Here is a 22,233-nt window from a genome sequence, read left to right on the forward strand (position 1 = left end):
CATAGGCTGGCTCAGCCTTAAATAACTGCCACCTCATTTTCTTTCCATCAGCACCCAGTGTGGTGGGTGTTATATGTTTACAGATGAGGAAACTGAGGCTTGATCAGAGAGATCATGTTCCTTGCTCATTTGTAGGTGGTGGAGCTGAGACTGAACCTTGGGCTTCCAATTACAGCTTCTACACCCCAGCATCCTTGACCTGTAACCTTGGCCTTAGGCTAAGAAATGGTAGCAGAATGGTGGTGTCCAGTGGGCATAGGAAAGAAGATGCTCAGATTGCAATAAACAGAGGAACAGAAGCCATCTGGCATGAACAGTCAGACTAGCAGAGATTGTACACTGGTGGCCCACAAACTCTATCAGACCTGAAGATATATATTTAGAGGAGTTTACCCAAGGTTTAAAGAATATCCAAAACTAATCCCTCCTGGTAAATGCAAAAAAAAAAAAAAAATAGCCATCAGCATGGGGAAAGAGGTAGATTTTCATTCCTGCCTGACAAAGGTCAGGTGGCATTAGATTGGACAGGAGCTCACTGCCACTATCAGGCATTAATCTCCTGACTTTGACATTCATGTGAGTTGAAGACTCCTGATAAACTATATGTCTTAGCATCCAGCCACCCATTTTGAGAAACAAAATCAGATATCTTCTACTTTCAATGTTTCTAAATAATGCCACTGTGTTGACTGAGGACCAATCAGAGGTACCACGTGTTTCCAGCCACACCTGCTACAGATCTCTCAGAGGCCATTTCTTGGGCATCACTGACACAAAGCTATTTTAGACTAAGGTTAACCCTTGCCAAACATGTATGACCTTAGTGCAAAGCATTTTCATATTCCTTAGTCCTTTTTGTCCTCAGAAAAATGCTAGGAGTTAAAGAATAATGATAAAGTCTCCAAAGGGATGTTGTTAAGAAGAAATAAAAACATGAGGGTGAGGAGCAAAAAGGCAGCTATTATTGTTAGAGTGTGACCGGGTTTTGCAGAAATTGAAGGTAGAGGCATCGATATTGCTTCCTGTTGCTGATGGAGCTGAACAGGAAGTCTGAAGCACATAGAAGGGGGCCAGGAATCATGGATGGGTAGCTCTAGCAGCTCCTAGTTCCAGAGGCTCTGGTACCCATTTCACCCAAACACATCAAAATAAATAAAAAATAATAATAATAAAAAGTCAAAGACCACATGTTCAAACCTCCCATTGGTTTTGCCTTTCCTTTCCCCACATACTGTCTCTGGGAAGAGCTGTCTCAGCCATCGCCCTGCCAAGGAAACAGGGTGGTTCCCCTGACCACTGGCCTCCACTCTGTGCCTTTTCCTAAGCTTTGGTGCATAAGCCCACAAGTGATCTTAGAAAATTATAAAATGCTGCTCTATAAATATACTCTTCTGCTTTCTGCTGTGGGTCTTGACGAGATGAGCTTCCTGTTCTTTTGAACTCTTTATGGGCTAAGTTTCCTTCCACAGAAGAACTGCATGTGGTGAAGTGAGGGATATTCTGGAGATTCACCCACCATTGTGTTTTTCACTGGTGCAGGAATGGCAAAGTTCCAAATTTAAAGACCCACCACTCCACAGCAACATGCACACATGCCCTCCCTGGAATACCCCATCTCCACTTGCCCTAACGATTCTATTATTGGTGCCCTTACTGATATCTCAGAGCCAGACAAATTAAGAATTTGTAAGGATTTACTTGGTGACCCAGAGAAGCAGACAGAGGATGGGTTTTGGAACCAAGAGACCTGGATTTGAATTTTGACTTTGCTTCTGATTAGCTGTGTGACCTGGACAAGAGACCCACATAGCCTCGTGCAAGTTACTTAGCATCTATGTGCCTGCCTCTGTTTCTTCTTCTTGAAAATGAATATACATAGTCTATAATTTATGGAGCTCTAGTGAGAATTATCTGAAAAATGCATCCAACACCCTAAGCACACAGTAGGTGTTCAATAAGTGGTCATTGTCACCAGATCATAGGTTCTCAACATGACTAGTTATCAGTAAGGTGAAGAAGGTTCACCTCACTGTGACTTGAAAGTAGATTTAATGAAGGGAAAATTTACAGGGATGGAGCAGGGATAAGGGAACCACTAAGGGTGCACCCGATAACTGCAGCAGTGGGAACCCACCACCTCTGCACCTAAGGGCACAAGAGGAGTGAGGTGTGACTGATCTCAGTCAGCGGTGGAGCTGTGGAAACAGGCCACAGGCAGAAGCTGGGTGGCAAAGGAACAGTGACACATGCTGGCTCAGAAGCACAGGGAGCAGTGAGGAAATCCCCAAGCTCTCTCTCCTCCCCTTCTTTAGTGTCTTGCTGATGCCCACCAGGTCAAGCCCAGCAGACAGAGGCCGGGGAGTTCCCCTGATTCAGTCATGGGACTAACCCTCCCTGTGGCACAGTGCAGACCAGAAGAACAGATCTGAGTGGAATTTGGGTGCAAATGGAGAAATGGCTGCCCAGTCAGAGAGAATTCCATTTGGGCTCATACTAGTCCACCATATGCAAAACTCCTGCAAAAATCCTACAGTGGTCATTGCAACCTCATCACTCCCCCTCCCCTACATTAGTTCCCCAGTAACAAATGCCCCCAATCCTGTCCCAGGGCTTCTCTCCAGATTCACCTTATGCTTCCCCCCTCCTTCTGTCTCTGGAACTCATGTGTCCTGCCTTGCTTCTCTGCTTCCCAGTTGAGTCCACTGGAAACTTTTGATTGGTGAAAATGTGACTGGTCAAAGTCCTTGCTCATCCTTTCTCTGTCTGGCTAAGTTCCTGACATCTTCCAATACTAGGGCTGGGCATCACCTGCTCTGAGAAACATTCCTGATCCGTCCTCCTCTGTGTTCCCATTCACAGGAAGCAGAGTGTCACAAACAAGACTCTGGAGCCAGACTGCCTTGCTTGCAATTCCTGCCTGCCATGTTTCCTGCTGCCGTGTGCCCCTACCACACTGTGCTTTCTGTGCCTCAGAACCATCATCTGTAAAATGGGCTGTTAATAGTACCTACCTCACAGGACTTTCCAAAGGGTTGAACAAGCAGGGTAATGGTGGCGCACTCCTGTAATCCCAGCAGCTCCGGAGGCTGAGGCAGGAGGATTGCAAATTCAAAGCCAGCCTCAGCAAAAGCAAGGTGCTAAGCAGCTCATTGAGACCCTGTCTCTAAATAAAATACAAAATAGGGCTGGGGATGTGGCTCAGTGGTCTAGTGCCCCTGAGTTCAATCCCTGGTACCTCCCTGCCACCCTCAAAAGCAATGCCTGACATATAATATGAATGTGGAAGTAATAAATAATGGACAATTTATTTTATTTTTATTATCAGTATGCACCATAGAATGTAAAACAGTATAGTATAATTCAAAGTTTATTTCATCCTACCATTGATTCAGTGAACAATTCAAGGATGGGCTCTACATGCATATTCCCAATGCCTGACATAGTATTTGGCACTCACTAGGTGCTCAATAAATGATCAATGGGTGAATGAACAAGTGATATGAGGACTTAAGTCTTTGGAATCTGGGTTTTCATGTGACACATACCATAGGCCTTTTCTCAAGAAGTTAGGTCCAAAAAATTCAAAACCCTCCAGAGCAAGAAGGGGGCCACCCAGCAGGAAGATTCTCCTATAGGCCTCATTCGGGTGGGTCCCTGCCCTGAACAACCAGCCAGTTTCTAATCTAATTATGTGCTAAAAGAAACAGCTCCTCCACCCTTCACACTTCCTCCTCCCACGTTAGAAACCAAGAGTAATGAGGTGTATTTGTGCCAGAGCCCCAGCCATCTCTGGGGAAGACACACTCCCCCCACACCCTCCCCACCCTCGCCCAAGCAAGATCACCATCAGGACCGTGCATGCATGGAGGCCCTGATTGGAGAACCTCGTGGGTGCTGGCAGGCTCCAAGGACAGATGGAGTCCTAGTACTGGTGTATGCTTGAGGAGGGGACTCGCAGAGGCTCTGATCAGCCCGCAGCAGCTGGGACACCTTTCAGGGCTTCCGGGACCCTCCCTCCTTCTACTCACTCCTACGTGTCCTCCCATCATGTCCCAGCATCTCCATTGAAAATAAAATGCACAGTCCTGCATGGCCTGCTTGCTGGCTGCCCTTCAGCCCTCATTCCCTCCCCCTGCTCTCACCCACCCCTGCAGGCAGGCAGGCCCCACGGCTGTTTTTTGAGAAGCAATACCCTTGCTATTTCCTTGATCAGAAGACTCTGGCTTCAGGCATCCTTGCTTCTATCCTCCCCATCCACTTATTATCTCTTCAATGTAACAGACAACTATTTTTAAATATATATATATATATATTTTTTTTTTCACTGTGGTAGCATAAGCATCACTTAAAATTCAGGATTTTTACCCATGTTGAAGAGTCCAACGCCACGGCATGAACTGCATCCACGTTTTGTAAATGATCGCCACCGTCCATCCACAGAGCTCTTTTCATCTTGCAAAACTGAAACTTCTAACCCATTCAACAGTAATTTTCCATTTCCTCTTCCCTCCAGTCCCTGGCAACCATCATTTTACTTTCTGTTTCTATAAATTCTGTTAGTCTAGGTCCTTCCCAGGAGTGGAATCATTCAATATGAAATATGGCTTTATTTCACTTAACCATAACGTTCCATGGATGTACCCCATGATTCATCCATGTTGTAGCACATGACAGATTACTTTTTAAAGGCCAAATAATACTCCCTTATGTGTTGATGGCACATTTTATTTATCTAGATAACTTGATGACTTTTGAGTTGCTTCCACCTCTCAGCTAATGGTGAATAAGGCTGCTGTGAACCTGGGTGTGGAAATATCCATTCAAGTGCCTGCTCTCATTTCTTTTGGATATACATCCATACCTCCATAAGTGGAACTGCTGGATCATAGGGCAATTCTGTACTCTTTGAGGAATTGCCATTCCATTTGCACAGTGACTACATTATTTTGCATCCTCATCAGCAATGTGCAAGAGTTATGACTCTCCACATCCTCATCAGCACTTGTTAATTTCTATCTCCTTCCCTCCCTCTGTCCTTCCTTACTTCCTTCCCCTTCTCTGATGGTGGCCATTCTAATGGACATGATATGGTATCTCAACTGTGGTTTAACAGACCATTTTGGAGTGCCCACTATGATCTGAGTCTAAACTGGATGATTGTCACGGCATGCAAATAGAATCCAGTCCCTGACTGCCAGGAGGGGAGGGAGCAGCAAGATAAACCTGCACTGAACTATATATGGAACTAAGCCCTTGCTGATATTATCTCATTTAATCCTGTCTTCCAAAGGAGAGCATGATTACCCCCAGGAAACCAAGATTTTAGGGAAGAAACCAAGAGTCACCAACGTCCAGTGACTTGCCTCCTCATTATAGAGCTAATACATGTGACCAAATAGAAAACACATGTTTTGAGTCTTAAAAGCCTATACTCTTTTCTCTGTGACTATTGTTCTCAGATTTAAAAAAAAAATTAACTGAGCAGAAAAATATTAAAATAACTTTGAGGCACCCACAGAGAATTGCCAATTTTTTATTTGGTAAAATAAGAACTCTGGAAAGCAACTGATTTAACATCTAATGTCACTATCTCTGCATCAAAAGAAATTTTAGGCACATACCCCTTTGGAAAACACACACAATCAAGGAAAGTTTGTGCAACTGAATACACTGAACTCCATGACAGCCCCTGTCCACACTCGCCTGCCCCAGCATTGAGGATTGTGTCCTAAACCACGGCGAGTCCTTGACTGTTAGATGTCAGGCGATCCAGCCTCGCAGGTCCTCTGCTCCGTGCTGTGAGAGACGCCAGGTTGAGCACTGCCTTCAGAACTGCAGGCGGAAATGTAGACATACTCACAGCCAGGAGAATTCAGTGCCTTGCAGCTCAGCCAGCCTACTCTGCAAGTGACAGGAAGTAGGAAATGTCACCAAATCCTGTCCTTTCTGCAGCTTTCATGACCCCACTTGAGCTTCTCTCCTTCTCTCCCACCACCAGCTCAGGGCCCATTTTCCAGAGGGAGTTAAAGACTTCCATACAACAAAAGCCACCATGAACCAAGGGGAAAGATAAGGCCTGCCTGGGGCGGGTAATTGCCAAACAGAACACAAAACAAAGGTTTGCATTAAGAATATAGAAAGATTCAGCAAGAAAATCAGTAAGGAAAAAGAGGCCAGATAAGAATGTTACTCTACCTCTCTACCTCCATTCTTGCCTGGGTCTACACTGCTGCCCACACCACAGAGCAATCACTCCAAAGTAGAGCAGGCTGTGGTTTGTTCACACGCTAATCAGCTCAGTATTTGGGACCGGACTTCAAAGTTTTCCTGCCAGCAGTACCTAACTACTGAGCCCTTTTTTCTTTTCTTTTTTTAGTTTTGAGACAGGGCCTTGCTAAGTTGCTGAGGCTGGCTTTGAACTTGTGATTCTCCTGCCTCAGCCTTCTGAGTCACTGGAATTACAATGGTGCAGCACTGTGCCCGGCTCAATTTCTCTACCTACACATGGGGATACATGCAACAGGTTGTTGCATGAAGTAAGTAAATTACTACTTCTAGAACTTACTTCTTTAAGTGTTGCCTGGCATTGGTACTTGCTGTGGTAGTGCTAGCATCAACTGCAGAAAGCCCTCCAAGACCAGCCTTCTTTCCTCCTTCCTAAGGCTTTGTGTCTTCATAAAATAAAGTCCTGCATGTGCTTTACTCATAGTATTGATATGCTTTAAATATAGAGTATTTATGTATATTTTTAAATTATAAAATATCAATAATCTAGAAAAATATAGAAGGCACTATAATTAGTGGTCATGCCTCTTCTTCTCTTCAAATCTTATTATTATGATATGTCTAATTCAGGTTTTAAAAAGGAATTCCAGCACTACAGCAAAGCAGTGCCGTAACATGGGCCAGTCCTTTAGCCTTTTCCTCTTCTCTCACCTCCAGGAGAGGTCTCCACTCTTATTTAAACGTCTGTCATTCCCTTGGCAACTTTATACATTAGTAATATGAGCTAGTTTTGCATGCAACAAAACTTTATAAAAATTATATCATACTATAAATATCCTATGATTTCTTTTCTCACTCAATGTTCTATCTTTGAGATTTGTTCATACAGAAACATGTGACTCCAGATTTTTGTAAATGACCTTTATCAGGTTAAAGAAGGTCTCTGCTCTTCCTTGTTTGCTGAATCTGTCGGGGATGATGCTACTATCTCAGTGCCTATTACCATGTGCTTTTCCTTTAGTTAATGTTTTGGAGTATAGTTTTTGCTTTTTAAATAATAAAGCACACTGGCATTCCTTATAGTAACTCCAATGGGTTGTAAACTACTATCTGCATTTTTATATATTGCCAGGTTTAATATGCTAATTTTTTATCTAATTTTTTTACACTGTGTTTGTCTGGTTTTATAATGAGGGCCACATAAAATGAGCTGAGAATGTAGTTTTCTAACCTGCCTGTTGGGGCAAGTAAATATTGATTAGAACATTCCTGTTTATTTATCTTTTCTCTGGGGCTGTTTGCATATTACAACTGCAGAGCTGAGGAGTTGAGACATTGTGGCCAAAAAAGTCTAAAATATTTACTGTCTTTCTCCTCACAGAATAAGATGGCCAATCCCATCCCTGATTTAACTTTAAGTTCACAGGCTCTCTCCACTGTGTTACTCGTGCAAAATTTCCATTTATTCAGCAGTTTCTGAAAACTCTTACCTTTTCATTTATTTCGATAATGTTTGCTCTCACTTCATGGAGCATGGTAGAACAGCTGCTTTAAGTCTTGTCTGCTTATCCCAGTATCTGGGTCAGCTTGGTGTTGGTGTCTGTTAACTTTCTTATTCTTTGTTTACTAATTAGTTTTAGTGGTATCTTGGACATTTTTAGTATTGTTACAAGACTCTGCATCCTATTAAGATTCTCCATAGAATGATAATATTTAGTTATTTTGTTTGTTTGTTTTTAAGTAACTCAGATAATTAGGTTCAGACCACAAATCACAGACCCCAGTCTACCATCTGCAGGCCAGGATTCTGTTGCTGGTTTAATTTTCAAGGCCTTTGCAGTGCTCTTTAGGTCTCTCCCATGACTGCTCTGGGAATCCAAGGAGTGTCTGCATTGTAGCTCAGTCTTGGAGCTTTTGTATGTTGCATTGGATCAGATTCTTGTATGTGAAGCCTCAGCACAAGCCCAGGATTTCATACAGATCTAAGGAGCTCCTTTCTCCTCCTCCCTCTTGGCCATGATCTCCCTGACACCCTAACACAGGGTCCCAGTGTCCTGATGTGCTGATAGGAGCAGTTTCAGCCGCCTCCTGCTGTCACACATTTTCCATGACCATCTCTACCTTGAAAATGAAGCATCGAGGCAAAAAGGGAAGACAAAAAAATGGGGATTTCCCCCCACCACACACACATTCTTCAGACCACAGGGGCCCTTCTGAGTCCAAAGAGGAATCTTCTCCGACAGTGTCAGGTGACAGCAAAGCTACCATTGCCACCACAGTAGGAATGCAATATGTGACTCTGGTGTACCAGGGGGCCAAGCTAAGAGGGCAAGATGAGTGAAATAGAGTGGGAGCACCCCCACACTCTGCCTTGCAGGGTCTACACTTTCTCAGCCTCTAGCCAGAAAGAAAGAGTCTGTCTTGGAGTTTTCACTGTCCACGTTTACTGCACAGTTCAGGGATTCAGACTGCCCTAGCATCCAAGCTGACTTAGGAGGAGGGGGAAGAGAACACACTGAGGAAACTTACCCTGTGGTAGTTCATTTTATCTGTCAAATTGACTGGGCTACATAGTAAAACATTCCTCTGGATGTGTCTGTAAGATGTTTCTGAGTCAGATTAAATTTGAGTCGGAAAAGCAGATTGCCCTCCCCCCCCCCATGTGAGTGGGCTTTATCAAATCTGTTGAAGATCTGAATAGAATAAAAATTTAATTTCTTATAAGGAGAAAGTATTTTTCTTGCAGGAATGTTTTGTTTGTTTTTGCTTTGTTCTTATTTAGTTGTTTTTTGTTTGTTTTGTTTTTCCTGCCTTCAAGATCAAAATGAAACACCAGCTCCCCCAGGTCTCCAGCCTCTAGGCTGGAACCATAGCCCATGAACTTCCTGCATCTTAATTTCAACCAGAACTTCCCAGTTCACCTAACTGGTGTACAGCATTCCTCTGCATAGATGTGCTGCGATTCTTTTCTCTATTGATAGGCATTAGGGATGTTTCTGCATAGTCTTTGTGAATGTGTATGCAACTTCTCCAGAATACATATTTGCAAGTGAAATTGCTGAGAGGTAAGGCATATCCACCACCAAATCTACCAAATAGACAGGGAAAGGCCCTCTCCAAAGTGAGGGTAAGAATTTCTACTTCAGCCATCAAGGCATGACTTGTCTTGTTTCAGATGCTCATCAGCTTTTGGTATTGCTGGATTCTTAAGATTTTGCCAGTGTGGCAGGTGTAAAATGGAACCTCCCTGCTTTAGCTCACTGAATACTGGTGAGATTGAGCTTTTCAAAAGTTTGTTGCCCATTTACATCTCCTCATCTGCAATTCATTTATATGCATTCTCTTTTGCCATTAATTTTTTTCTAATTGATATTCTCATTTCAAAGCTTACATATAGTCTATTATCTTTCGTGTATGTAGCAAATACCTTCCCCCATCAATCTCTTGTCTTTCTCTGTTCATAGTGATTTTTACAGAACTCTTCATGTTTTGATGCCAGAAGAGGGAAACACTGTGGATACCTTCTTCTTCCTCGCCCTCTACATTGAATTAGTTTCTAATCCCTGTGGATTTTTTTCTCCTACCTTTGCCATCTATCCCATATTAACTGCATTACCCTGGCCCAGGTTCCCCATGACTTTCTCTAGGACAATTGCCTTTTTTGCTCAAGAGCTTCCCCTATATCCACACTGACCCAGACATAGGGTCCCTCCAGAGGACTTTCAGGAACACAGGTCTAGCTATTCTTCATATATCCCCTTCATCTTTGGGGCTAAGCATAAGCTACTCCCCTGAGAAATTGTGACAAGGCACTGCTCTGGGCCCCGGCCACTGCGGTCCCTCCAGCCCAGGTCTCACTTCAGCTCACACCTGGGCTCCAGAGACACTTCTCGTCCGTGTCTTCCTGACACAACAGGCATCTTCACACTCGGACTCCCTGACACCTTTATGTTTAAAATAACCAGTGCCAACACCCCTCTGCCCTGCTTCCAGGTAATATTTCCAAGGCTTCAAGGTAGAAGTAGGAGGCTCTGGCCTGGGAATTAATAGCTACTGTGTACACACAGAGATTCACACCTTTGTTACAGCCACATTTAATTCTCCCATTGACCTCATTTTACAGGCTCAAAGATGTCAAGTGACTTGTAAAAGACACAGCTAGAAAGCAGCAGAACCAGAGGGGGGATTCCAAATATTCGGTGGCCTAGTATGGACCCAGAGCCCTTCCTGGCCTACGAGGAGGACTGGATGTGAGTCCTGGCTCTGCCACACTCCCTGGCTTTGTGATCTGGGGTAAGTCACTTCCCTTCTCTAAGCTTCCATTTCCTTCTTTGAAAGAAGATTGAACCTGATGAACTTGATGGTCTGTTCTGCTCTTTCTTCCTAGAGAAGTCTAAGCCTCCATGGTGCCCAGAAGGTCTGCAGACTCCTCCAGTCCAGGGCTTCCCACTCAGAGCAGTCCGTAGGATCCCCGAGTCAGCAGAACCCCACAATCCTCCCCTACTCCCGTTAAGTCTTTACACCTGTCTCTGAACTAGCACAGCAACTCTGCCACCACCTGTGACGTGCCTGGGCTCCTGCCTGACTTACTGCATCTCTTCCTGGAGCCAGAAACCCATCAGCAGAAGGGAGATGGTGAACCCAGACACAACATTCTCATGGAATTACATTGAACTTTGCTTACTTCCTGACTATGTGCAACCCACAGTCCTGCTGAGTCTTGACATCCTCATTTACATAGCAGGGCTTGGTTAAAGAAGACAGAGGTCCCTTCCAGGTCTCACTTTTCTGATGCTGGGACAATACAAACACCCTGTGGTGAGAACTTACTAGTCAAGGAGTGATCCTCCCACCAAGGCCCACTCTCCTAGAGAGAACCTGACTTCGGTAAGTTCAAGGTGTCTCTCTGGGAATTATTGGCTACTATTCCAAGTTCCAAGTCAAGCTTCAGTGAAAGTTCCCAAAAGAGCAGGGATTTTTCAACTGAAGAGAGGAGGAAGGCAAGAGATTCAAGCAAAGTTCCATCCAACCAAGTCAGGGCCATCAGGATGGCAGAGGGGTTGGATTGTCTTTAGAGTCAGGCAGCCTCAGATTCAACTCCCCATCCCATCACTGTGTATCCTTAGGCATGCCACATAATGTCTCTGGGCTGATTTCTTCATTTGTGAAAAAATAGGCTAATCACATTTACTCACAATTACTAGTGAGGCTTCAAGGAGATGGGATGTGAAAGTGGCTGTTTAGTACCGTGGAGATGTTCAAAAATGACCACCGGAATATTATCCTTGTGTGTTTTCTATTTAAAGGGAATCAGGGACTGCCAAGAAGACACGAGAAAATTTAAGGCCAGATGTTTTCAGAAAAACAATATCTGTGGGGAAAAAAAAATGTGCTCTGGTAGCATCCTGAAGCAGAGTCCTAAAACTGGAAGTGGCTTTAGTAATGATACGACTCAGAGTAATTACCAAGCTTAGCACTCTGTATTCCCCACTGTCCACTACTGCTTGGGTGCTGGCACAGATTGGGGGGCTGGGGGGTGTTCATTGCTTTTCAGAATTCAGAGAGGTGTGTTGGGGCAAATCATTGAAGCTTGGAATGTCAGATCCAAGGAACTTTTTATAGTGAAGACTCCCTATCTCCTTTATAATCTGACAACCACCAAAACACATCAGTCTTCAGCACACGCCAGGCTTTGCCATTCTACCATGACTTGGCCTTTCATTCTGTATTTTCTGGGATACCCTCTCCTCCTTGCCCTCTTCTTCAAGTAGGAAGACTCATACTCACCCTTGAAGATGCAGCTCAAATATCTCCACTTCTGCAAGGTCCTCAGTGACCTCCTCAGCCCAAGCTTCTCTGTCCCCCCAGCTCCTGTTTGTAACAGAGCAGCGCTAAGTGACATTATCTGTTTGTACTGGTCATCTTCACTAGACTCTGGTTCCCCCAAAGCAGGAGCCTTCACATCACACCCCTATGTCCCTAGTTCCTCCCACAGGACCTGACTCCATGCACAAATGCTGTGTGAGGAGTTGAGCCCCCCAAAGGGATGGCAAAGTCTGCACACAGGAGGTGGAGGTTGTGCTGCCCAGGAGGGTCTAAGGCAGTGGGTGTAGCTGGATCTGGTCTCTTAAATGGGAGAGGTCTTCATTTTTAAAACTCTCTGGCTGTTGTTTGGCTTTAGACTGCATGCCACCAGCTGAAGTTAAGGAAGAACCTGTTCACAGCACCACGAGGGGCTTTGCTCTCTCCCTCCATCAGCTCTGCCCAACAAACGGGCAGAATGCTAGACACGGATCTCAACCAAACAAGATGCACACAGTTCTCCCAGATCTTGTTGAATAGGACATTGTGGTGTGAAGCCATTGCCATCTAGAGTGTAGAGGGCCCAAGGCAGGTTTTATGCAGTGGTTTGAAATTAGAAGGACCAAGTGGGGCTTCAGTGAAGGCTCATCACAAAGAATAATGTGTGTCCTTTTTTTTTTTTCAGAATTACTCCTGCTGCTACACTAGAGCCAAATGTGTCTCATGCACTGCCTAAAACCTTATGGATCTGGAGTTGACTTTGAGGAAGGAAGCCATGTGCTGGAGCAGGGCTTCCCTGATAACTCTAGACCCTTCAACCAACCCCAGATCTGCAGATAGCTGGCTACACATCAGAGGACATCTTCATGTGGTTAAACTTCTGTTCCTGAGACACAAAATACTCACGAAGTCTCAATTAGATCACAAGTTCACAAGGGACTTTAGGCAAGTTAGATAAACATTTAAGAACTTGGGTTCTTTTATTCCCCAATCAATAAAATAAATAAATTGAATTCAAGTGGCATTTTCAAAGTTTTTTATCATGTTAAGGAACCAAGCACAATTACTGAGCAACCAAGAGTGGTTCTAAAAATACCATGAAAGATCAAACCTTTTTCCAAGGATTTTCAAGGTACTTACAAAGACAAGAAGATGTCCATTCATCCATTCATCCATTCATCCATCCATCCATCCAGTGCAGTGGATGCTGTTATACCATGCTACCCAATTGCCCAATGAAGGTCATTTCCCTACTTACCAACAGCACTGGTGACTGACAACTTACAGTGACTCCCTCTGTAAGGAGTATCCTTGGCTAAAGGATGCTGCCCCAAGCAACATTATGCTCACTCTCTAGGGGCCATCCATATCAATGGATTCGTGTGAAAGATCTGCTTACTTCACTTTGTTACAACTCAGAAAGGCCATCCAAGCTGCAGAGCCTCTAGCAACTGCATCTCAGGTCAATGTCCCCCTGCAGCCAGTCCTGCCTTGCTTGCTCCCTCGTGGCTGGTGTCTTCTAAAGCACTCTCCTATAAACTTTCCACAGGCAAATACCTGCCTCTGGGTCTGTTTCCCAAGGCACCCAGGATAAGACAGTGGTACCAGGAGTGGCTTTACACTAGGATGTTGGCACTGGATCACCTGCCAGCTGGCTGGCCGTTAGGATCCCATTGCTGAGGTAGAGAGCATACTGATAGCACCTGGCTCAGTGTTGCCTACAGTTGAAGAAGTTTTGCTCTTGGAAAACCAAGGAATATAATCTAAGACCCTCTGTAATTACACACTGCACATCTCTTGTGGGAAGAGTACTGTGATTGTATCTAGGATCTCAAGATGAATAGCGTTGGTTCTGATGGTCTCTGAGATGGTTCCCATGGGATGCTGTGATTTTGACATAACGAGACTGATACCGAAAAACAAAATTCACTCAGAGTAGATGCATCCAAATCAGTGTGGCTCTTCTAAAAAGCCCCCCTCTGCCCCGAGAATTTAGACATCTCACTATTGTGGAGGAAGGACAGGGGAGGTAGAGTCATGTAGACCTGGGTTTAAGTCTGATTTTGTTCTAACTTCCTTTAGACCCACAGACCAAATCTGTATGACCTTGGAAAAATGTTTTAACTTCTCTGATCCCTAAGTTTCTCATCTGTAAAACTCAAAGAAATATCTGTTCCAATGAGGTATTATTCCATTTAAATTAAAGCAAGATCACATGAGCACCGTGTCTCGTTCAGTAAAGATATTCTAAACACTCAATAAAGGCTGGCTCCTTTTTCTTCTCATGTTTCTGCATATTACTCTGCCAACTCGCTTTAGTAAAGTGCCACTTAAGTTTAGTTTAAAACCAAAATAAGCAAGTGTGCCTTGCTTTTTTCTTCCTGCTTTCCCTTCCTCATTTCTTCTTTCTCTCATTTATTTATTAAGCATGGCTGGGGCATCTATTAGGAGCCAGTCACGCTCCCCTGACTCCCTTTTCCTCCTTGCTTGGTTCCAAAAGACTTTTTGGCATTTCTGCACAATCAGGTGACAGTTTGCCCCTCTAGGATACAAAGAAGACCACACCTTTGGATCTGAAACGGCTGGGAACTCAGGAGCCACTGCAGCTTCCCAGGAATACACCTTGATCTTCATAATATGTGACATGTTTTGCAACTGGTCCTGATGGGGATGCCCGACTTACGCATCCAAAGACGAGAAAAGAATGAAGTAAAAGTGCAGAGCAATGAATGCAAAGAAGAATTAGCTGTAAAATATTGACAAACCAAACATTTAGGTGTAGACAGACAGAGATGCTGGACAGGTGCAACAACAGGGAGACAATGGTGACTGAGATAGCTTCTGAGAGCTGAGTCTAGTGGGGGAAGCCAGGCTCGTGAGTAATTACCAATACACTGGAAGCAGTTCTCTCTGTCCAGGCAGTCAACAGGCTTCTGGTGGGAGACATGAATCTTAAGCATGAGATGGGCTGGACCAGGAGGGTGGCATTTCAGGCTCAGAAAACAGCATGTGCAAAGCAGAGGGCCAGAACTAGCAAGAGACATTTGGTAAACTGCAAATTGTTCACCATATGCTGGAAAACATCTGCAGAGAGGTGGGAAGGTCCCCCAGGAACTGTATGCCTGTGGTTTGCTGAGTGCCATCCTCGTTTATTTTTTAACAATTTTCCCATCATTTTTATCATTGCATTATAATCATACATAATAGTGGGATTTGCTTTACAGATTCATACATGCACATGATATGACAATATAATTTGGTCAATAGCATTCCCCAGTATTTCCCCTATCTTTGTCCTTCTCCTTCCCCTGGCCCTTTCCTCTACTCTACTGATCTCCCTTCCATTTTCATGAGATCCCTTCACTTTTCTTTTCTTTTTTTTTTCCTTTCTCACTTCCACATATGAAAGAAAACATATGACCCTTGACCTTCTGAGTTTGGCTTATTTTTCTTAACACAATGCTCTCATTGCATCCATTTTCTGCAAATGTCCTAATTTCATTCTTCTTTATGGCTGAGTAAAACTGCATTGTGTGTATATACCACATTCTCTATCCATTGATCCATTGATGGACACCTAGGCTGGTTCCATGGTTTGGCAGTAGTGAATTGTGCTACTATATACACAGGTGTGCAAATATCATTATAGCATGCTTGACTTTAATTCTTTAGGTTGGACACCAAGGAGTGATAGCTAGGTCACATGGTGGTCCCATGCCTAGTCTCCTGAGGAAACTCCACACTGATTTCCATAGTGGTTGTACTAATTAACAATCCTGCCAACAGTATAAAAGTGTTCCTTTTCCCATACATCCTCTGGCACTTAAAGATTGGGTTTAAATGGTAAGAGAGGCATGAGGTGAACATGGTTGAGCCTTGGTGTGAAGTGGGGATAACCAGGGAGTGCAATGAGAACACCTGAAATGAAAAAGCTCTTGCCTGCCATGTCAGCAGCCACAACCACCATCAATCCAGTAGCAGTTCACATGTGTTTCCTCTCTTCTTCCTTTGGATATCATACATGTCCCTGGAACATGTTAAGGCTATGTGTTAACCTGTGTTTCCAGAGCATTTGAGCACAACCTTGGAAGCCTTTCCACATGCACAGAAAGGCTCAGTGGAGAGAGCCTGTGTCTTCCTAGACCGTCTGCTCCCAAGAGCACCATCCACCCAGCACCATCCACCCTTACAGTTTTGGGGCTTAGAACAGCGAAGACACACAATAGTGTTGGCAGATTGTTTGGACAGAGGCTCAGAAGGATTGAGGGACTTGCCCACGTTCACATGGGGAGCAGGTGCTGACACTGAGGCTTCAGTGTAAGACTCTAGGACCCTACTCTTGCCACTGTACAATGTGGCTCCAGCTACAGATCAGTGACCAATGCAGAAATAGTGTTGTGAGGCATCATAGCTGAAAAGCCATTCTAACTGCAGAGAGTTTACATCTATCTCTCAGCCTCTCCTTGAGGAATCCTCTCCTTTGTACATCCCTAGTGGCAGGTCCCTCAGCCCAGAATGACCTTCCCCTTCTATCCTCCACAAAATCTCGCACATCCTTCAGGGGCCAGCCAGAGTACCCCTCCTCTATGGTTCTCTTCCTACCTCTCTGGCCAAATGATCAAGCCCTCCTCTGTGCCATAGCATCATGAGCAAACAGCAACCATCAGCATGGGGTACAGTGGGGTTCTTACAAGGAGGAGTACGTAGTAATATCTACCCTCTATGCCATGATATGAGCCCTTTGGAGACAGGGAGCTCTATTTTACTTATCTTTATACCCACAGCACCCAGAATAGCTCCCGGTATGTCATAAGTATTTGATGAATATTTGTTGACTGTAAGAAAGAATGAAAGGATGAATCAATGGATCTGCCCAGCCCTTATCAGGGCTCTTGCTGGGATCCTATGCTAATTGTACCCTCACCTTATCAGCTTTTCAGCTGGGTTCAGCCCATGGGAGGCTCTAGCAGATCAGAGGCTGGGAGGAGAAAGGTGAGCTATTTATTTCTTTTCCTGCTTGTCAAACTTAGAGTAAGGTATATTCAGTTTCTAGGGCCACCATAACTACAAACTGGGTGGCTTAAACAACAGAAACCTGTGTTCTCATAGAGCAGGAAGTCTGAGATCAAGGTTTCTCCAGAAGTCTTTCTTCTTGGCTTGTGAATAGCCATGTTTCCTGTGTCCTCATACGACCCTTCCCATATGTCTGTGTCCAGATCTCCTCCTCTGATACAAAAGCAGTCATATTCAGTTAGGACCCCCACTCAAGACCTCTTTCCTACTTAACCATCTACTTGAAGACCCTATCTCCAAACAAAGTCAGATTCTGAGATACTGGGGTTAGGTCTTCAAAATATGAATTTGGGGGACAAGACACAATTCAGTCCATAACAGGTGCTAATGGCTCCCCACTGTAGCCAGTGTCCAGGTGCTCATCTCCAACCCTCCCTGCACCTGTGCAATAAATTCTTTTTAATCTGAGCCCATTGTGAGTGTTCAGCTATCTCTAGCAGGCTTGTTGACAGCTATGGTGGTGAGAATCTATAACCACTACTAATCCTTGGTAAGGACAGAGTTTAGTGCCAAGTTTAGTAAAAAATTCAAAGTCAAAGAATAGATGCTTCCCTCTTTATGCCTCATTCTCCCTGTCTGCAAAGCAGGGACACTAGAAAAAGGCCTCTCACATTACCCCCGAGGGAGTCCACTGTCATAAAGTGGGTGAGAGATTTGCCAACTGATGAGAGAAGTAAGAGTGAAGGGTTTGAGTCCGCAGAGTGAGCCTGCTACGCCAGAAGCAAGCAATGCCACAACTCTAGATGCCAGGCTGGGACACAGCCACTCACGCTGCAGAAAGGAGAGAAGCCACCCAATGGACCGGGCCCAGCTGCTAACCAAGGGGGGCGGGGGCGGGGGCGGGTGCTTTTTAATGGTCCTCAGTCAAGAAGGCCTCTCTCTTGTCAGGGTAAGGCAGGACCTCCTTGCTCCTGTTGGTAATAATGACCTGCTTCACGGGTTTGCTGGGTATCTATGGAAAATAGTCCAGGCAGAGATCCTGGATACGTTTATTTATGATGCTGTTGACATAGAGAAGACCAGTACATTCATGCAGAGGCCATGTTTCCTGTGTCTATAAACATCTCCAACGTGAGAAAAGGCTTCAACTGGTCCATGGGCACAATTTATAGTTTGCTCTGTTGCCAACATAAATCAGGCATGAATACCATCCCAATGAAATCATGCAGATCATTGATTTAGGGTGATGAGGACTACAAGCAGGGTGGATTTCCAAGGTACCTCATTCTTGAGCCCCTGTTGAGCAGCTCGCCTTCCTCTTGGGGAGAAGTGAGGGCCAGTCTGGCTACGATGTGCAGTCAAAATGGGCATGAGCTTTGGGGGTCAGCAGTGTGGGCTCACAGCTGGTGTGGGACCTTGTTGAATTCTTCAAACTTTAGTTTCCTCTTCTTTAAGAAGGGGAGAGTGGGGTCACCTCCAGAGGTATGGGGGGTGGCGCTAAATGAGGTCACAAGGGCTTAGCAGGTGCTACTTAAATGATGAATATTGACTCTCTTTCTCTAAGCTCCTGCACTTTTGTGTGTCCTGGAATTTTCAGTTGGTCTCCAAACTGGCAGAAGTTGAGCTAGTCACAAAGGTAACCTCCAAGGCAAAGTGAAGCACTTGCCATGTGCTTAGAATCAGTGAAAAGGGCCCCAAGCCCCAGTTAGGAGTCTGTCCAACAAAACCTTTCTATTTGAATGATTTGTTGTATGCTGATTCTCATGATCACCTTCAAATGGAAGCAAGAGCTTTAACTACATTTTAATAATGATTATAAATAATAAGGATGGAACATTAGCTTAGCATCCAGAGAAGTCAAGTTTCAGTCCATAGCATTGCTCCTCCTGGGGAGTAAACAGATTCACTGGGGATCCTTGGTAGTGTCTAAGAGTGCAGTTTCAACCTCCATTTCACAATCTATTAAAATTGAGTTTACATGCATCCTCCAAGGGCTGTTTTCTCCCCAGTATGTACAACGCCTGCATTACCCTAGGGTGGTCCATCTCCTAGAAGGAGCCTTGGGAGCTCTGAGCTTGGTGGAGTCACACCTAACTTTGACCCAACTCCAAAGCTCAGGCACCGTGAGACATTGTGCAATCACTTCCCCACACTCAGCCACAGTTTCTTCATCGAGACAATGAAGTGTCATTCCAATCCTAACCAACTCAGGACACCCAGTGAGAAGAGTGGAGAGCTGTGAATGGTGGCCACGTGGCCCCTCAGCTGTTACAGGGCTAAGAAAAGCGTGCATATTGCCAATCCCCTAATCTCAGCCTCACCCCACTTCAATCAAAGGCACCATGGCCTCGTCCACTTAGCCCTTGATTTCTTCACCCACCACATCTTTCCCAAGCAAGTCCACCCACTGCTTCCTTAGGTGTACAGGGAACATTTTGATTTGTAATATATTTATTTCAATACCTTTTATTTAAAAATAATCCTGACTTATAGCAATGTCACAAAAAAAATTTAATGTGCTCTTCACTGAACTTTCTAAATGTGAACATTTTATTGGGTTTGGGTTAGCTTCCCCACACCCCTCTCTTCTCTCTCTCTCTCTCTCTCTCTCTCTCTCTCTCTCTCTCTCTCTCTCTCTTTCTCTCTTTTCTCTCTCCTCAAAGGTCACCTTCCTCAGCCCATGACCCCACCCTATGTTCCCACCCCCTTGCAGTCTTCTACTGAGCACTGAACTCCTTCTGATATTTTTCTTGGCTATTCCTTACTGGTTGCCTCCCTGACTGGCCCACAGGAGGGAACCCTTATGAGACTACTGGCCATGTGTCACTCGTCTGGTTCACTGCTGAATCCCCAGAACCTAGAACACCCCTGCACAGCCCTGGCACTCAATCGCAGTTTCACTGAATAAGAGAACTGGGGAACGGCCGTGTCTGCACGTGCAGGATCCTAAGAGGAACACTGCTCGCTCTCCGTCCTCCAGGCACGGGGCGTCCTCCAGAGCCCACCCTGGGTGGGACCTCTACTCTATCGTGGAAATATTTGCCTTATTTTGACCTAGGGGGGGTGGTGATTACTTAAAACATAGCTAACATTTGGGTGGGACCTTTCTAAGAAAGACAGAGAACTGCACACACGTGCGCACCCACCCGGGAGGAGAGATGATGGCAGGCTTGGAGAGGCCACGAGTGGTAGAGCCGGGTGCCATATTCCCAAAGAGGCTCTGCCACTCACTGCTGTGTGATCTTCTACAGACTACACAGACACTCTGTGTCATCATCTCCTTGTGTGTAAAATAGAGACAATGAAAATATCTCCATCATAAACTTATTGCATGGCTAGATGTATTAATATATTTTAAATACTTGGAGCTAAGCCTGACACATGGTAAATATTCACTAAATGTCATTGTAATATATAGTTACATAACTGAAAGCAGATAGTACACACTGTCTTATAGCCTTTTATTTTTTCAGCTGGCACAATTTCTTAAATATTCCACATCAACAAATATTCAGAACATGGCTAATTTTTTTTTTTTTCTGTCAAAGAGACACATGTGTTTCCCCACTTACCCCCACTTCTAGGGATTTAGGCTGCTTCTGAGTTTTTTCTAATACCAACACCACCATGTGGAAGACCCTGGACAAATATCTTCCCATACACCAGCAGCTACTTCTCATCTTTTTCTAGAAATGGAACTGTTGGGTGAAAGGCTGCGTGTACATTCTGACCTGAGATATGGACTCCAGGTGCCCGAGACACCGAGAACCAATAGAGGCGTTGCCTGGGGACTCAGGTCCAGAGGCCAGGGCGGCTCCTATCTCGCCATTGCCCTGCTGTCCTGCCGCCCAGCGCCAGCCAGGCTGCAGCTGGTGTGCCCAGCAGAGGCCACCGCAGGCTCCAATAATCCTGTTTACTCAGCTCTGGGCAGGGACACAACCTGGATGTCCTCTCCTCGGGGAATATCAGGAACTTTTGCTTTGAACTTTATCTAGGAGAATAAAAACAACTGCACGCACCACGCCTGCCATTTCCCCGCTGGCCTTTCCCCTCCTGCTTGACCGCCCCGCCACGCTGCTCCCAACAGCACCTGCACTTTAGGACCCTTCTCCACTGTGGCTTCTCCTCTGTTACTCAGCAGCAGGCCTTCTGTTCGGGATGTTGAGCTCAGGAGCCAGTTCTTCCCAGAAGCCAGTCAGCCTCCTTCAATGCGTGCACCCCGATATGGGGAGGGAGCCGTCTGGGCAGTGGCATCAAGCACCGAGCAGAGCCACACCTCAACTCCTCTGCAGCCGCAGCACCAGTCCTCCGTTGTCCCTTTCTGTTCTCAGGGTCCCTTCATGAAACCACAGGTGAAACCCTGATCCTAATGCAAATCTCTCCGTGTCATTGTGGGAGAACATCTTTAGATCCTCCTGGGAGTCACTGTGTCGGGTGGGTGATTAGGGAAGGGCCTGGTGTCTTTGAGCTACTTTGGGTGTGTGTGGTTTGTGAGGCATGAGTGGGCACAAGAGCCCTCTCCCACGTCCCCCAAGGAAGGGGAGGCCGCTCTTTTCCTTCGGAGGGCTGTTCTGTCCTCTCACATGCTCTCCCCTCTTTCCTGTCAGAGGATCAGTGGTTCCAGAGAAGAAACAGGACAAGCTGGAACTCAAGCTGAAAGAGGGAATGGCCTGGCCCCAACAGGGATCCTCCAGTGGCTGCTGCTGTTTCCAACAAGGAGGTGCACAGTGCACCCTGATAGTCCCCCAGTCCCCAAGGAATAGAACCTCTGAAAGAGCAAAGAAAAAGCCAAAAGACCTCACAGGAGGAGCCAGGGCACCAGGGCTGACCAGGCCAGCTGTCCGGGGCCTGTGTGGAAGGGGTCTGGCCCCTTTGAGTACAGTCCAGTCAATCTAGGTCTTGGGGGTGGGGGAGCAGCTAAAGTGCATACATTTGGGGGACCTTTCTTTAAAATCACAAATACAAAATGTCCATCGTTATAGCAACTTACCTAACAGGAGGGGATGTGGGGGTGGAAGGCAACAGCAATCTTCACCCTTTGGTGTTAAAAGACAATACTTTTCCAAATTTCATATCAATATTCAACTGTGTGGACACCTTGTTAGGGCCTCTCCCAGAAGGAACCTGTGCAATGAGAGCCCCTGAAGACTAAGTTCATTAATGTCATTTTTGTAGCTGGGAACTGAAAACAGA

Source organism: Spermophilus citellus, assembly GCF_964194105.1.
Source record: "Spermophilus citellus genome assembly, chromosome: 9".
Taxonomy (NCBI): Eukaryota; Metazoa; Chordata; class Mammalia; order Rodentia; family Sciuridae; genus Spermophilus; species Spermophilus citellus.